The sequence below is a fragment of the Rhincodon typus genome, chromosome 10 (genome assembly GCF_021869965.1).
Source record: "Rhincodon typus isolate 14 chromosome 10, sRhiTyp1.1, whole genome shotgun sequence".
NCBI lineage: Eukaryota > Metazoa > Chordata > Chondrichthyes > Orectolobiformes > Rhincodontidae > Rhincodon > Rhincodon typus.
The window spans coordinates 9,149,171-9,156,561 of NC_063341.1; the positions used below are offsets into that span (position 1 = coordinate 9,149,171).

Sequence of the window (7,391 nt, forward strand, 5' to 3'; positions counted from 1 at the left end):
GAAAGAAAGGAAAGTAGCTCCTAAAACAAAAAGGTACATTCAGAGTAATTGGCTGGATTTTATCCTCAAAGTATTCAGAAAACTGTCTCTCAAGATCATCCACAATCTGATCTTCCAATTGCTACATGATCATTTCCCTGTTTAGAAGTAGCCCAGTACAACAATTCACACTAATCCCACAGACTACCTGATCAATTGGAGAATTTCATGTTCACTCCAATTATCTTGCAGAAAGAAGGATTCTAGGAACACACTTTTCTGAAAATTGTTTCTTCCCTGTTGTTTACAAGGCAATGGTATCCCTAACAGGCTAATGTATCACTGCCAGCCATTGTTCCCAAAGGCAGTGATGAACCTTTATCAAGTGGGTCTACTTATGGACAGAGTACTACCGAAGTAAGGCTAACCTTTTCAGTTGTATTACCTGGCTCACAGCTACCCTCAGTCTCATAGCACAAGCATTTGATTCACTTTGTTTTTAGATGCCACAGCATGACCATATTTCTGCAATTGAATTAATAATTACCTAAATTTCTTTGGACAGTGTCTACATATGCCACTGGTGGTTTTCCATCATTCAAACCAACATGGGTGGATGTGTATACAATTTAGAATTGAATATTAAGAAAGGAAAATATATTAACAATTAATACGTAATTATTTTTCATGCAAGGTAGTGGTTATTGCACATTTTATTACACCACACATGTCAAAATGCTTCCAAGAAACCCCAGAAGTACCATCACTATTTCACGGACAGTTGATAGTTGCTTATTTAAGTAAAGGCTTGTTCTCTTATTAGGTAGAGACGACTGGTGGTGGTTTAACCTGGGGGTCACCAGGCCTCAGGCAAGAGAAGGGGTTGAGAAGGAGAGTCCTGCATGGTAACGTCATTCAGTATGGGTGTACTGCCAAAAAGTGACACATTTTGTCAAAGCTTTTCATCTTCCCTTCTTCAGGACTATTCACAACTATCTCAACCTTAGGAAAAAGCCATTTATACTTCATGAGAGTAGAGTGAGTGCTGATTGATTGGCAAAGGAGTCGAGGTGTTCCCTTAGAGAATGCATCAATTAATGAAGACTGACAGTTAATGGTCAGGCTTTGTTTACATTTTAAACAAGACAGGTTGACTCTAATTGGGCTGGGCATTGTGCTACAGAATGAACTAGTGAATGATTGTTGCTTATTTTGCTGAGTTGAATCAGGGGATTGTGTATCATACACATTCTTTCACTCTGCAAATGACAGGCACTGTGTATTTTTATATGCAGCATCCAGTATACTTACTTCATTTTTATTTCTCTAGTTATTACAGAATAAATCAAATACTTAATGCTGCATATAAAGAAAAAATTTAAGGCAGCTATTTAATTATATACACTTGCATGATGTATCAGTTTGAATACAAACATTCGCAGATGATCCTTTACCATCAATACCAGAAAACACTGCAGTGAAGCAACTGGTTAGACTCAGACTGAACAAGTCAATCAGTCTACAAGATACAGCCTGTAAGAAAACATGAACTGCTGCATGTGAATTTGTTTTAAGGAATCACGGTGGGGATAAAGTAGCGAGAAAATAGATTAGTAGTTGTTCCACAAAATCAGCATGCCATTTATATTCCAGGCATAAAGTCAGAGCAGAAAGTAAGGCAAGTTCCTGCATGAACTGACAGTTTTCTTACTGAAAACTGACATTTCACTTAAACTACCTCAATTTGAGCAAGTGCATAAATGTGTCTAAACTAATTTAGTCAGCTTAGCCTTCCAAAGACTATAATACCACCACATGACATTATTATGGAAGGATCAAAGAAACAATTCAGAGAAAAGACCTGAGTGGAATAAATTTCCGACGGTGAGTATTCTGACCTGCATTGCCAAGAAGTACATAATGTAATAATGATAAAAAAATGGTTCATATTTAATTCACTTCCCTAGTTATCAGGCAACATATGGAAAATTACAGTCAATCCCACCTTTGAAATGTCTAATGAACAAAAGGCCACACAGCAGATATCCTCCATTTATTTAAATGGATTCTGCAAGTGATCTAGAACAACCTCAATGGCCCATCATTGATTTTTCTGGGACCAACTGTTATGGTTTGTGTACTGTGTTAACTTCATCCAAATCACGTATCTCCAATTCAGTCTGGTATCTCCACTTTCTCAATATTTACGAAATGAAGCATGGAAAGAAATGGTAGTTTTGGATTTCTGAATGAGGTAAAGTTACTTGCCTGAACTCCATATTCAAATTAATACATCTGTAGACAATGATGAGTCTTTAGGTTTGTGCTGTCATGATCAGAAGTTTGTATTTGGGTGGCATTTGAAATATAGATTTCCCAAGCTTCACAGTCACACAGTAGCCTAGCATTTCAGTTCCATCATGTCAGGATCATGTTGGCTACAAAGAGTTTCTGCTGTTCCCAATTTTTGTCTTGAAGTTATCCAGCAATCAAGACACTGTCAGAAGTTCTTCTGGAAGGTCTTATACCACACTTTGCCTCTGGGTGGTTTCCACACCAAGTAGGTGAGTCAGGTGAATGCAAGATCTTCTCTGCTATGGGCAAGAGGGAACTTACTCAATTATTTCCAGAATGCAATTTATCTTGTTTCTTGTAGGTAGTTAGAATAGAGCGTTGCTAAGAAAAAGACATAAGTTGCTGAAAATTTTTGTTTGCATTTATCAGGCCAGAAATACCAATGTAATGGGAACCAAAATTTAGACTGGATAAGAAGAGATTGTTGATTCATTGGCAAATGCATGCTGTTTGTTAGATGTATTGTCATGGGCAGTGTATCAGTTAATATATGACTGTTACATTTTTAAATTTTAAAACAAGTCAGAACAAGCTAAGGCAATCAATTGATTATCAGCATCATTCTTTGCACACTCAGAATTAGGTAGCAAATGTTCATCAATCACAGAATCACACCAAATGTTCAACACCTTTAAGTGAGTTGTGCAAGCATGGGCTAGTTGGGCACAATGCATACATTTCTTGTTGTAAACTGCTGAAGGGATATTTTGTTGAGATGATCCACCACCTTTTGGGACATGAGCAATCAATGTTTCCGGTATTAACCTTCTTCAATGCTGAAGAAGGGTAATACCCAAAACAATGACTGCTCCTTTCCTCCAGATGCTGCTTGGTCTGCTGTGTTTTCAAGCCTCCTGTTTTCCGACCTTGGATTCCAGCATCTGCAGTTTTTTTGTCTCTAATTTTTGGGACATACCTGGCATCACACTGGCGATGAAATTAATTTACGGTATTATACATTTGCACTTGTGGCAAGATGAGTTTATGGCTTCAAAACAACATCCTGTTAGTGTCTAAATCTGCTTGTGTTGGCTATTGCATATTAAGCAGAGTACAGTCAGCTATACCTGTTGCTCAAATGTTTGAGATGCCTTACTTTTCCAGGGCAATTTGAGATCAAGAGAAAATGGCTGAAGGCCCATTCATGATTTAGCACAATATTCAGTAAGAACTGATCTGATCAGGGTGGCTATTTTGTGAAAGGATGACTTTGAGGTGCTGCATATCAGCATCAAGCCTACACGTCAGACTAGTGGCTCAGATCCTATTTATGAAATTGCAGATAAAGCCAATCTTCTCGTGTATGGATCTGTAGTAATTCCAACACATATTTACGAATGAAGGTAACTTTATGGTAGATTGTAGTAGTGAACCTTTTGCTGATTTCAACACAGATAATGTGGAAAGAGAGTGCATTTGATTACTCAGAGTTGAATTTGACACAGGACAGAGCCAATTTTGACATGTAAGGAAAATCGTACACACATTTAAGTAAAGAAAAATGTATCAGCTACATATCATAAGTATGTAAGAGATTGGAGGTTAGGTGTCATTCCAAGCACATTTCTTATGGAACACAGTAAAAAATATTTGTGAAAACCGAGCCCAACAGGGATTCCATGGCCACACCATCTTGAAAAGGCTCGGAGGGTGGGCAAAGAGATGGCAGAAGGAATACAATGTGGGAAAGTCTGAAGCTATGTACTTTGGTATGAAGAATAGAAGTGGTAGACTATTTTCTACATGCGGAAAGGCTTCAGAAATATGAAGCACAAAGGGACTTCGGAGTTTTAGTTCAGAATTCTCCTAAGGTTAACCTGCAGGTTCAGTTGGCAGTTAGGAAAGCAAGTGCAATGTTAGCATTCATTTCAAGAGGGTTAGAATACAAAAGCAGAGATGTACTGCTGAGGCTGTATGAGGCTCTGGTCAGACTGAATTTGGAATGTTGTGAGCTAATTTCGGGCTTGTATCTAAGGAAGGATGTGTTAGCATTGGAGGAGGTTTATGAGAATGATCCTGGTGACGAAGAACTTGTCATATGAGGTCCAGTTGAGGACTATGGGTATATACTCGATGGAGATTAGATTGATGAAGGTGAAACTAACAGAATACTGGAGGCTGCGTAGAGTGGACATGGAGAAGATGTTTCCACTAGTAGGAGAGACTAGGATCTGAGGGCACAGCCTCAGAACGGAAGGGACGACCCTTTAGAACAGAGATAAGGAGGGATTTCTTCAGCCAGTGGGTAGTTAACTCTGTAGAACTCATTGGCACAGAAGGCTATGGAGGTCAAGTCATTGAGTGTGTTTAAGCTAGAGATAGGTAGGTTCTTGATTTGTAAGGGGGATCAAGGGTTATGGGGAGAAGGCAGAAGAATGGGGTTGAGAAACATGTCAGCCATGATGGCCCAAATGGCCTTATTCCGCTCCTATAACTTATGGTCTATTTGGACAAACATTGTGTGGTTAAAACTGAACTGAATTGTACAAGTTGCTGAATTCATAAGTTCAATGAATACTGATTCAAAATGGTGGCATATCTAGGTAACAAAAATACGTACAAAGCTGCAGTGCCCAAATCTATGGCTTCCTTGAGTGGTACCTTTTTAAAAAGGCAAGTTGGTGCATGGTGCCATGTCAATGTCTCTACATATTAGAATCTACCTGCCAACCAATCAGTATTCTCCTCCCAGACATATAAATATTGCTTTTCCTTTACCTTGGTATTCTTTTGATTCATTCAAATGAGAGCAAAGCGAAAAGCTTCGAAAAAATCTTTTTTTTCAGCAGGTTTGGTGTCCCCAAAGGAATATACTCATAATTCTTGCATTCTGGAGGTTGGAGTGGAGATTTTATTTTCCTCCCAGATCTGCAGGTTGGGTAATTGAAGTCTTGCTGTGAACAAGAGCCTACCAGCTTTAAAGGCCTTGGGTACAGTGTACCAGCTACCAGTGTGGATTCATGGTTGAAGAGTTAATTAATGTATTATTTCCACTTTTGCTGGATTGTCATTGTCATCATTCAGAAAGTGTAACACCATCCTGAGAGGGAAGGGGAATTTTTCCTTATGATCTTCGTCTATTGATGGTCTCGGTGTCTTCAAAAAATCTTCACATGTTATGATGGCAAGCATGTTGTTGGATTTCTTGGGTTATCTCTTCCCATCATACATCCCTTATTGCCCAGATCTGGCATTGAGATTCAGTCTTGAATTGTTTGTTTGCTGCCTTCTTGACTTGCGACCTTGGGTTTTTCTGCCAGGCAATGATGGCTACTTGTTTTGTTGCCAGAGGTCACATATTTCAATATTGCTTTTGTTGAATACTGATGCTCAAACCAAGTGGTCTACATGTAGGAATCTAGCACATGTGTGAAGAATTCCAGATCGTTTATGGACTTAGAATCATCGAATTCCTGCAGATGGAGGCCATGCAGCCCATTGAGTCTATACCGAACTCTGAACAGCATCCCACCCGGACTCACCCTACCCTTATCACCAGTTTTTCCCATGGGTAACTCACCTAACCTGCACATCCCTGGACACTGTGGGGCAATGTAACATGGCCAATCCACCTCAGCTGGGAAGAAACACACGCAGACATGGGGAGAAAGTGCAAACTCCACAGAGACAGTCACCCAAGGCTGGAATCGAACCTAGGTCCCTGGTGCTGTGAAGCAGCAGTGCTAATTGCTGAGACACTAGGCTACTCCCAAAGTTTTTTTTTACAAGGACAAGGAAGTCCTCTTCATGATCGCACCACTTCAGAGTCCTCTTGTACTGTCGGTTCTTGCGATGTCTTAGTGCTACGTGATCGCTTGTCACTGAGCAAACAAATCGGTGATTTGTTCAGTGGATATTAGTCCTCCCTGTGGATAGAGGTGCCCAAGGACACCTGTCTCTCAACATTGGTTTCAAATGACCTGCATGCCCGTTTTGCCTGAGTGCAGAATCTAGACTAGGGCACACTGGTTCACAGAATTGTCCTCACCACCAATCCAGCATAGTCATAGGACATGGCAGTGGACCACAGTAGATGCCTGCACATGCCTTTATTTAAGCATAGGAATCTCCATGTACTGTTATTGTCCACAAGATCCTGACATATTGGTAGTTAGATTTTGGTGACACATTGAACACTATGACTGGGACTAATTTGCCTCTCCTTTAACACAATGGCAGGAGATCTTTAGGAAGAGCACAAACTAGAAATTTCCCTTAAACCCATACTTCTGCTTATGCTGCAATGAAATATGAGATATCAACCATCAGGGATCATCCTAATTTGGTCGACAAGTATGCCATAAAAAATGGACTTCAATCTCTGCATGAAGCACTGTCCCAAATGTGTGCAGGACTCTTTCATGCTTCTTGATATTAAACACAGAGCTGGTGAAACAAAACAATAAAATAAATCAGAAACTATTCAATCGATCTTACAGTATCTGTGAAGAGAAAACAGAGTTAGCATTTGAAATGACTGGGTCTGATGGGGATGTGGTGAATTATGATAGAACACAATATTTGGACATCAATTAATTGGGCTCAATACCTGCCATTGGGCTCCATATTTATCTGCTTCCAGTGCTTTTTCACCATGTCTATGTAGAGCCTATTGATTACCTGGGAGTACAGGCCATTGCTCCTCCTTGCTTTTTATCATGATCCATAGGGCAGCATTAGAAAACCTGGTTACTCACTGTCTCTCATATCGAGCCCTTCTTCTGTCTTTCCCATGAACGTTTTGCAAAAGATCTCAGGTTGGTAAAGTTGTCGTCTTTAAGATACCGCGTGTGTGTTGCCAGCCAGAAATAAATCAAAACATCCAGGCAATTAATCATATACCAAAAACAATTGAAGGGAACAATGCAAAGGACTCCCACAATCTAAATCCATTTCAGGGATACATGCCAAATTTTAAATTGTGCTAGCAATGAGTGATTTTGAGAGTCTGCTGTTTGTTTAATCAAACAATAGTTTCTGATGAAGGGTCTAGGCCCGAAATGTCAGCCTTTCTGCTCCTATGATGCTGCTTGGCCTGCTGTGTTCATCCAGCCCTG

The 7,391-nt window shown here is 39.9% G+C and overlaps 1 protein-coding gene across 1 annotated transcript in view; it reads right to left on the reverse strand.

Moving 5' to 3' along the window:
- Positions 1-7,391, reverse strand: part of astn1 (astrotactin 1) — a 1,993,575-nt gene that overhangs the window by 1,525,340 nt on the left and 460,844 nt on the right. The gene's annotated exons all lie outside the window — the stretch shown is intronic.